We start from the raw sequence: 11,094 nt of genomic DNA on the forward strand, positions 1-11,094 counted from the left end.
TCAATCCTATTTTTTTCCTTGTTGTTTTTCAGTGGCCCACCCTCCTGGCCTGAGCAGCCTCCTTACTAACACCCCTCTTCCTCTTTCCACCCTTTTTCCAGAATACCAGCTTCATTTGATACGCAATTCAATGTGCCAGTCTGACCTACTGGGACCTTGCTGTCTGAGACTCTACCACTGTGCAGACAGGGGAAACCTTCCTTCTAGCAGTAAACAATGTTTACTTCCATATATTTATCTTCTTGTAACGGAATTAAATAATTCTTCATAGACACAGCAAACGGATTTTGGGAAATTAGCTTTTAATAATTTATAATGCAGCCCTAACTTCAAAAGCAGCACAATGCAAAGAACAAAAAAAAAATTATGGGTTGTGCTTGACCGAGTGCCTGAGTTCCCATTTTGCTCCAATCTTCAGGCTGCTGCAGTTCAGACGACATCATTGCATCTCCGCAGTAAACAGTTTGCAAATATTGCTGCTTTCAGACAGGTCACTCCGTGCATTTTAAAGCAGGCTCCTTGTTTACTGCTTGGGTTATCTGCAATCTGCATTTCTTCTCCTCACAGTGTCAGGACCTGATCCACAGTTTCCAAATATTATGCAATGGAAATAATTCACAAAGGCAAACAATTACAATCGAGTGTAGAACATGAAGGTGGCTGGTAATGGGAGGGCAGGACAGAGGCTTTGGTGTCTGCGTCTGTGTGTGTATAAAGGGTTGAAGGGGGGAGGAACGGGGGAGTAAGGAAAAGCAACTGTATAAAAGATCATTCTTCCTAGACAATGTCATATCCTTAGTGACATGTAATGATGTTTAAATACCTTCGCCATTTCCCCCTGGTGATGGCTGCACTGGGTGCGCTCTGTGTGCCTATAGAGATATGTTTTTCACAAATCAGGATGGAGTGAATGCCGTTCGTTGTTCTGGCTGCAAAATGTCAAACTGCAGTGGAAAGAAATACGGCATTGCAGTGGTGGTGCACTGAGGCCCCCGGTAGGAAAGCAGGAGCTATTAAGTGGAAAATTCCTGCAGAGGACGTGTTTCCATTTCTAATGCGAAGAAAGAGGGTGTTGTTTGAGGCTGGCAGGTCTGTGGAAAATACAGAAAACACAGGGAAGATGAGAAAACGACCTCATTGAACTCTGAGAACTTAAGCAAACAAACAGCTTCGGTCAACATACCACATTCTTGCAGCACTTCTGCCCAAGCAACAAATTGACCTGTAAGTTATGTAATCACCTACAAGCCCCCGTGCCCCATGTATGTGTGGGGAGGGAGAAGGGGTTTTTCCCTGCGGGGGGAGGAGGGAGTTAAGCAGCAAAACCTGCTGCATTAGGCAGGGCTATATGGGGGTGAGCTGCCTGTCCCCCCACCCCACCGCCTTCCCACCCCAAATGGAGTACTCACATGAGCTTTAGGTTTAATTGTGCTCTGAATACCAGCAGAATGATGGCACTAGTTGTTTATTATAGTATGAACTATTTCAGTACAGCATAAATTTTCCATTTCAAAGGATCCTGAATGCCTGCAGGGAAGGTACTAGGTTTTGTGAGCAGAGGGTGGCCTGTGTAAAAGTTGGTGGGGGGGTTCAGCTTAGGGATGGTTAAAGCTCCATTCTTTAAGCCTAACTGGGGGGGCTAAGGGAAGCATGTTTAGGGTCTGGGTTTCCCCCTATAGAGGCCCCCTGCTGTGTTGACTTGGACAGCCTGAGCTACCATTTCATATCAACTGAACAAATCCTAGTGTAAAAATGCAGGGGCTGACCTAAGGCCACAGGTTCTGGCACTGCTGTTCTACATAGCTATGGCCTGGCAGAAAAGGAAAATGTATGCCAGCAACCTCAGCCTCTGCCTGTGCTGGAAGGTTTGATACGTTGTACTAAATGCTTGCCTCAGTGTGTTTCCAATAACTAATTAATTGAGCATGGTAGAAGGAAAGCTATTAATTGGCAGAACAGCAGGTAATTGACACTTCATAGTTTACAATGATATTACTTACAAATCAGAAAAGGGTTGTTCTGTTAACTTATAGCACATTTGTTGTGGGAACATGTTCTCCGCTACCCTGTAATTCCCTGTAATTCCAATGTGTGCTTTTAATGGATAGGGCTTTTTTTTTTCTTTCTTGTTTACACTGTTAATATCCTGTTGTCTCCCAGTTGCAGAAGATTTTATGCACAACCAAAATCTGCTTTAGCATCCAGCATTTTGCATGGACTTTTCCCATGACAGGCATGTTAGTTTTGAAAGGTCCTTGCAACTTTAAAGACTGCATTGTGCTTTAAGGACAGGTATAACTGTAAGCAGATAAAGTGATTTGAAGGTGAGTCTTTGAAGCATACACATAGGAATGGGCAAGGTTCACATAGTCACAAACTGCAGACGTTCAGGTTTTATGTAAGCTGCTGTTTAGATGTAGTGGTTTGATCCATTCTGGATTAGGGACCACCAGTTATGAATGCCCTGAGGTATAATTCAGAAAACCCCAGCAGCTGTAAGGAGTTGACTAGATTCAGTGCTCAGCTGCCCTCACCAAAACATTTTAGAGCAAGATAAAACGAATTAAAGATGGGTGCTGAGGAGAAAATGAGACTTGATCCAAAAAATGCAACCCTTGCTTCTTGCAGGGTTTGAAAACTGTGATTAAATTACTATTTTTTTCCTTTCCAGTTTAAGATCTGCCTGAATATCTGCAACACAAGGCAAAAGACTGAGTTACATACAAATACATACTACAAAAAATCTGTACATACAAGACTTCCAGCATTATTTTGTAGGTATAGTTTACATTGTTTGGACAAAGATTGAGAAAGGTGGCTAAAGATTGGGGCACATGGGTAAATCAAACTGAAATTCTCCTACAGCTGTTACATATTGCTTTTCAAGGCTTCACTTGCCACTGATTTCAGGTATGGAGGAGATATTTTTGTAGCAATACAAAGAGGAAATAAGTCTGATCTCTGTAGCTCAGATCTGAAAACCAATTTTCCCAGAATCCAGCGCTGTTCCAGTTTAACCCTACATGTCTGCATCCTCTGCAGCGCAATGCCAAAAGACATTCAAGAGCTCCACAGCGTTGTGTTATTCCCTTTCTGGGAATGTTTAACCAGGGCAAACTATATAGTGCAGCATTTCTGCACGATGCCATGGATTCTGTTTCTCTTGTGCTGTGTAACTAAGGGGCACTGTAAGGGGCGCATAACTTACAGACGAGAACAGCTTTCTCTTCCACACTCTGACAGGAAATAAAAACCTCCCAAAAACGTCGAGAGAAAAACAAACTTTGTGAATGACAAAAAGAAGCACTGCCAAAACAAAAGTTTCCTGCACCTAATAAAAGGAAAAAGGGAGATTTTTGCTCATCCTTACCTTGTGGTTGCAAATGGCAAGAAAAAGAAAGACCTAAGGAGTGCCTCGTGTATGGTTAGGTCTCTGGAGTTTAGCACCCATTGCAGGATTAACTCTTCTGAGGAGCGCAGGCCTTTGGTTACACTTGCCCTCTGGTTTTTATAGGTTCTTTGTCTTTTCATAGTGGACTTAGGTCATATCAGAGATTCTGGTTTGCGTTTAGTTTAGAAGACTTTAGATATCTGAAGAGACTTCTGAGAGACTATTTTAAATAAAAACTTAGATAAATTTGCATGATGAAATACAAACCTGAGCCAAGGAGACTGCAGGCAAGCCACGTTCAGCTCCTGCCAATGCACCTCAGTCCAGCCCTACATTACACATTCAGAAGTGTGCAGAAATGTCTGGACAAGTGCAGAAGTTTCATGAAGCACAAAAACAGGTAACAGAATAAACAAAAAAATTAATGCTTTGGGAGTTGCCCTTCTTTGTTTCACAGTATCAAAAGACATATAGTAAAAGTGCCACAGAAATCATTGATAAAGATATGGCTTTTATTTCTTTGTTGTTTTATTTTAAATCATCAGATTGATCACATTTAGGAAATGTGAGCTCTCAGCATGCCCAAACTCGATTCAGCACTGTCCTCTTGTTTTGAATATAGTGGAAATAGGATACTTTGCCTCTGACTACCAATGGAAGCACTGAATCCCCAGGACTGTACTATCACTGATCGCATGGGTCTGGTTTCCTTCCTTCTATGGAACTAAGGGCTTGAAAAAAGCTTTGGAATCATTGCCTGTAGAAGACCTGAATGTGAATCAGTCTCTCTCCTTGTTTTGCAGTTCAGATGACTCCCACTTTGGACAACTGGAGGATGAGGACCCCAGGACATGCTGAAGAGTAAGTTTGCTGTTTTATTGGGATGCAGAAAGAAAGCCTGTTGGTCAATATTTTCATACTGAGGCAGAAACAAAAAAGAAAACTTGACAGTAGACTGTCTTCACAAGGCTTTCATGGATAATGTGTATAATCTCTCCAGCACTGACACAATGGAGACCTTTATCTGTTTATCTGTCTTGGGAGCCATAGATATGGGTCCTGCTTTGGAGCCGTAGAAGGCAACATAAACCATTAGGTGTTTAGAAACCATTTCTTGGGAAAGCATTGGGCTTTCAAGTGCTTGAGGGGTATCTGCGAAGAAGGAGGTATTCCGTGTTTTCTGTGTCCACTGGAACAAGAATTGGCTCAAGTGTCATTAAGACAGAATTATCTTGGACTGTATTAAAAACATTGTTGAGTGATGGGAGGGAGGTACAAGTGTAAAATGGAAAGCATTACCCTGAATGCAGATCCTTCCACATGCCACAAGAAATAGCCAAATCAGTCAAAGCGTGAGTCAGTTTATACTTGGATAAAAGTTTGACTCAATGTGGTGTTGAGTGCTGCTCAGGTGGTTTTGACTCAACTGGGTATTGCCAGCTGCTCATGAAAAAAACATGGTGGTAGAACAGGTGCAGTGTTTGAGAGTGATAGCATAATGGAAGGCTTTGGGAGTGTTTGGATCTTCTTGTTGCTCCCAGCTTCTTGAAAGATCTGTCATAATTGGCCTATAGATATGTATTTTTCTTATATCAATTGATCTGGCAATGAGGAGCACTTGATTAGACTTTCTGCAGGCTGATCTGTTTGCAGTGCAAGAGCCTAGCCATTAAAATGGAAACAAGGCTAAAATTTGCCTTCTCTGTTGAAAGTGTCAATAGAACTTCCTCCAGTTTTACACCTGTGAAGCTCAGTTAAATTGCATGTGAGGCAAGAAAATACAGATGCTAAAGATCTGAGTCAGGATCAATCAACCTCATGATTTCTCATACCTAAATCTCAGGAAGAGGTCCTTGGAGATCATTAATTTCTATAATGTATATTACTAAAAGAAGTCCATGGGGTTTAGGGAGAAGCTGTAAAGGAGAATTTTAATATACTCCTTTTTCTGCTTTTGGTTGTGATTCCCGTAAGTAATGAGTATGGTGCTAAACTTGCTCCACCCAGCATGGTGGGAATGTTACCTAGTGTCACTGACAAGTATTTAGTCTGATTCAGCCCCATAAGCCCCCCACTACATAGAAGCTAATTGCGAGGATTAGGGCACACCAAGACACTCAAGCTCCACTGCTGTGGGTTTGGGGAGAAACAACACATTTAAGCATTCCAGCTACAGTTCCCTTGGCAACGTACATAACAACAACTCAGTAAAACTATGGGTTTCTGTTTTCTTAACCCTTCAGGACATTGACTGAATGAATACTTCCTTGAGGAAACAGTTCAGTCAACCAGATACACTCAAACACTCTTTAATCAGCAGGTCTTTTCTCCTTACAAAAACAACAGCAGTTGAATTCCATGTTAAACTGATCTCCTCCCTTAGCATTAAAGGGTTTAATTTAAACACACACATCTACCATTAGCAAACGCTTCATAGAAGCCTGTATGAAAAAAAAGACAGTAGAAAACAATCTCAAAATGTTAATGTTTCTTCTTATTATAAAGTTCCTGTAGGCCAGCAGACATAGAGAAAAATACATGAGAAATTATATAAAGCACATAAGTACTCATAATAAACAAAACAATACTAGCATTTGTGTGGATTATAGAACACAATATTGTTCCTGTCAGTTATAGCAATAATAATGTCTATAGCAACTTTATAATGATTCCTATGGGAATTTAAAATACTTCATAAATATTAACTAACACTTTGAAATAATAAGATTTACACCATCTTTGTGAAATACATGAGCTCTGCCTCTGAGTTTATTCCATTGCCCAATGAACTTCTTGTGACGCTACATACATCTGCTCTTTAGCAGTGGCTCTTCCTGTCACACAAAAGTTTGGAAGAGGAACTTCAGCTGAATGCATGTGCAGGGTGGTGTAAGTCACCAGATCTCACCTGCACCTCACAACTGGTATAGGTTTTGGACTGTCATTAGTAGACAGGATTAATGAACATGTTCACAAGACCTCAGTTAATAGCTGCAACGCCAATGATATTTTGCAGTTTTAATACAATGGTCTGTCCTCTATTGTCTTATTCAGAAGTTTAGGTTTATGAAAGCATGGAAAACCTTTACCCTAGGGACCTTTACCTTAGGGTGGGATTATCAGACGATGCATAGCGAGAGAATTTACCTTGCTTCCTCAGCATGCAAGAAGTGACCTGGTCCAGCTTTCTAGAAAAGCAAGAGAAACCATCAATACCTATGGTAAACCTAGAACTACTCCTTGTCTACAAATCTAAATCAGGGATCAAACAGATGTTGGTGCAGTCTAAAGTAATTACAGTTCATAACCCAGCTTTTTCCCCTTATCTCTGTAAACTTTAATTTTTATTATTTTCAAAAGGAGCCTCCATGATCTTCTCTTAGATCTTCCATGCCGTGAGGGTGAGGCACCTTATCACATTCTGTAGCTTCAAGCACATACAAGAAAGAGTAAGTACACCTGCAAAATTGTTGGCTCTTTAGCCTTAAGTATCTATCACTCTAGCATTGCTCTCCATTGTCATCTTCTCCTCTGCAGCAGCTCCTATGTAAATCTGCAGGAAGCAAAAGCCCCCTCCCCCAGCCTTAGCTCACAGCAGTTTGTCAAAGACTATGCAGCATCCTCGCTAACACGTGGTTGCCAGGGCATCCTTGTTCCCTAGCCAACTACTATACTAAGGCTTTACTGGCAGCCGTCCAGCTGTGCTTCAGTTAGGAACCTCTGCAGAAGTAAAAGATGCGTTTTCCCAATTTACTGGAGAAATAAGTCAGTTTGTTGCTTGTCTGCTAAAGATCGTAAGCATTTGGGGAAGCAGTAACTTTTCACAGAGGACTGTAAAACAGGCAGTCTCTCTTTTCCCTGTTCTCTACAAACCAGAACTTAAATCTTACTGCAGAGAGCTTGAATTTTGCACTAACCCAGCTAGTGTGGATCCTAGAAACATCAGTGTGGCACTGTGCCCAGACCAGCACAGGCACAGAGCCACACATGGTGATACTTTCCACAACTGGGCTGGTAACTCTTAGGTTTTTACTGTGCAATATGGTGGTACTGTCATGCTTGGGAGGCGAGAGGGTGTCTTAGCATGTGCTGCTGTTTTTACATATTCTGTTTAATTATTTTACAGCACCACAACACCACAAATCCCAGCTAACATTGCTTTTGATGTTAAGTTTTCTGGGGCTAACTGCATTTACGGTGGAAGGAGTATGATGGCTCTAGATAGCTATGAAAGGGCCTTGCTTGCCATTTCAGTTAGTGTTGGTGACACCCAAAGGTGTCGCAATGCTATGGCTGATTCCAGGCTGGACTTCTGCCCAGCAGCTTGAATGAGCTTTGGTTACAGAAGCTGATTGCAGGATACATGGTGCCAGCAGCAGGTACAAACTGTTGCCACTGCAGTAGTACACGTCCACAATGTGCCGAAGGCCAGTGCCCAGGCTCAGAGAAAAGCCAGAGGGAGGGTCATGCCAAGAGGACAGCTTGACAGGTTTTTATTGCTCATGCCATGATTCTTCTGCCCAGTAAAGTTCCAGGGTGTCACTGCTCTTGAATTTCTCACTGCTAGAACAATTAATGAAGTGCATTTGCACTCTTAGTGCTGTTTTGTTGTAACTTTATAGTAGCATCCATGCACGAAGTGCCAGATAAAGAAAGGAGGGGGGAATCATGATGGAGATAGGATTTACTGAGTTTTATATATTCCTGCTGTCCCCAAAGTAGAAGAGAGTTCCACACACTAAGGAAAGGATAATTTATACTGAAAAGATCAATAGAAGGTAGATGCTGCCAACACTTCAGCTGTCACTCATACACCTAACTGCTGCCTATATGTCTGAGAATTAATCCAATCCAAACAATACATACCCTGGAATAGACAAATTGAATAGGCAAGGAAAGTTTTCTTCTTCAATATCTTTATTTTGAAAAGAAGAAATAGAGCCTTATGTTTCAGACCAGGTAAGCTGCATAAATTCAACTTTTGGAGGTCTCTCTATGACCTTAGGCAATTTGTTATAATAATAGCATCTGTACAATTTTGCTAATTTGGGCAGCATTTTACAGTCAAATCTTGGCAACCTCTTTCATCCATACTACTTACCTGTTTGTTAGCTTACACTCTGATTTTATCCTGGGAGAAGCCAACCAGGTTCTCTAAACAAGGGAGGTCAAAATACGTTAAATACCAGATCACATTTAAGGTTTATCTCTGCAGTATGGGTAAGCCTCGCTTAAATCACTATTCTCAGACTGCAAGCATGGCTATTGAGGACAGGCCAGATGCAAGCCAGGTCTAGTTCCCAAAGCCTAGAGTAGATTAAAAGGTATGATTGCAGATCACTAGGGAAACTTTAAGACAGCTTGTAACAGATGAGCTAAGAATGATGATCTGTAGTATTAGCACCAAAGTACAGATTTTTGCAATCTAAGGCTTAGTTGTCACTTAAATGTGGTAAATAATAAAAGCGGCTGATCCCAAAGAAAGACATATATCAGAGTAGTTAATGGACAAAGGCACATTGTCAGTGGACTAGGCTTTATGTATATAAATATATTTAAAAAACCCCACCATAACATTTATATATATGTATGTGCAGTGCCTCTGTTTCGTAGTACCTGAACTATTTATGCTGTAGTCTTGCTAGGGGAAAGGACATTGTATTTGCAATTCATTAGATCTCCTAAGAAACAGTAAACACTGTATTTGTGCTATAAAGTAAATGTATAAGAGGCTAGAGAAGAAATGTAATAACAAAAGAAAAGATGGCAGATGAATTATAGAGCTACATCAAGCGTTACCCTGATACCACCCAAGAAGGCCTGATTATCAGTATTCAGCCCTCAGTAGAGCACCTATAGCTTTAGCATTTCAGACCTGAAAAAAAGCAAGAATTTGGCTTTTGTTCACTGTGTGAAAGGGGAGTGTGTAGCTCCTCACGTAGTCCCACAGGACATGCAGAATTCAGTGGCTCGTGCTATACAACCTTTCACTGGAGGAATGTGCAGGCAGCAAATGTATTTGTGATACTAATTAAAGATTAGAAAATCCTCATTTAGCAAAATGCCCTGTGGCAGGGTGTAAAAAAAAAACCAAAACCCCCCAAAAAAAAACCCCAGAAAAATACCAAAAAAATAACCCCAAAACCAACTAAACATATTTCTGTTCAAAGTGGGAGAAAGGGATGTATTTCTCAACTTACTTAGAGAAAAGGGGATTAAGAATGCACCTGGTTGGGGTGAAATGGGTTATAAAAATGAGACATAAAGCATTTTACTTCAGTGCCATCAAGGGTCCAAACTCAAGAATAGTCCTTTAGTCTAAGGACTGAAAAATAACAGACATCTAGTTAAAGTCCCATTTAATATAACGAGCTATTTGAAAAATTGGTCCTTTTCCTAAAATAAAGCTATGAGAAAAATTACACTCTTTTTGTCACAATTAATTAAAAAAAAAAAAAAAAGACAAAAAAAATGAAACTGTTATAACCAATATTACGGCTCAGTGGAACACAAGCTGTAGTTACAGCACCAAATTTTACCAAAAGAAAGACTTTGAAAACTGAGATGACAATGTTTTGAGACCATATTGTACCCAAACCTAAAACTTGGAACATTTTAATCAATTTCATTTTGTATAGACCTGTCAGGGTAGCAAAAAAATTTGAAGGTAAATTAATATCTGGAAAGACTTGCATAACGTACAGTTTTGCTGATTAAAAGTAATATATAGAGCATGAACTGGCATTAATAAGAGTACAAAATAACGTGTTATTCCTCACGGTATATATAAATGTTGGCTACACTTATGTGTTTTTGGAAGTACTGTTGTCATGGTTACCATTCAGCTGTCTTTAGGTTTTAATATGCCCCATTTTGTAAGGTTGAGGTTCAGTTCAAGTTCATATGAAGCAAATCAGCTGAAGTTTTCAGATGTGGTCTCCAATTTAATGTGCATTATTTTCTGAGAGGCCAACTTGAAATACTTTTGGCATGATTTTAAGAGATGTCAAGCACCTTCAGATGCAGCAGAAGTCACTGCCCTGTCTACAGTGACTGAGTAATGAATAATCTGCCAAACGGCACAGGCCGTAACAGTCTTTCTTACTTTAAAAACCTATAAACCAGTTTCAATTGGTATAGGGAATGTTTCAGCAATAAACATGAAACCTCTTAGCCAGGGTAATTAAGAATTAGGTAACTGTGTGGGGTTTGCATTGTCCTCTGCAGGTATACCTGAGGCAAACTGATGTGCAAATGTCCTATTTTGCTTTTCTACAGAAACAGATGGACCTGTTCTTTAAAGTAGCCTCTTTCTTTGCCCTATTAGCCATACAAAAATCCTTAACATCACCTCCAGCAAGCCACCTGGAACCACAGAAGACTCCAGGAATGGCTCTTTACTTGCCTTCCCTTTTCTCAATTTAGCTTTAGCTGAGGAATGTGGCACAGAGGTGTTCATCTTTTTTGTAGTGCTGTGCGTAGGAGCCTGTTCATAGGGAAAGGAAGCTTTGAGGTAAAGTTTTGGTGTAGTCAACTTTGAGCGTATTACATCCAATTTAGAATTAACTTTAATATTGCGCACTTTGCTCTTTGGTACAAAAATGGGAAAGGAAAGATTAGGGGAGAAGGAAAGTTCTAGATCAGTGTCTCTGTATTCTAGGTTCATCTCTTGCATAGTCTTTCAACTTTTAGTATTTCTAGGT

The 11,094-nt window shown here is 40.5% G+C and overlaps 1 long non-coding RNA gene across 2 annotated transcripts in view; it reads right to left on the reverse strand.

Annotated features, from left to right (window-relative positions):
• Positions 1 to 301: 301 nt before the first annotated feature.
• Positions 302 to 11,094, reverse strand: part of LOC115611923 — a 34,368-nt gene continuing 23,575 nt past the window's right edge. The window contains exons 8-9 of one of the 2 annotated variants that reach the window (XR_003992767.1): positions 6,539 to 6,579; positions 302 to 1,091 (exon numbers count right to left, since the gene is read on the reverse strand). This is a non-coding gene — a long non-coding RNA (uncharacterized LOC115611923). The remainder of the gene's footprint in view (positions 1,092 to 6,538; positions 6,580 to 11,094) is intronic. The other variant, XR_003992768.1, reaches the window with a different exon arrangement.

This window comes from Strigops habroptila, chromosome 8, assembly GCF_004027225.2.
Source record: "Strigops habroptila isolate Jane chromosome 8, bStrHab1.2.pri, whole genome shotgun sequence".
Classification (NCBI taxonomy): Eukaryota; Metazoa; Chordata; class Aves; order Psittaciformes; family Psittacidae; genus Strigops; species Strigops habroptila.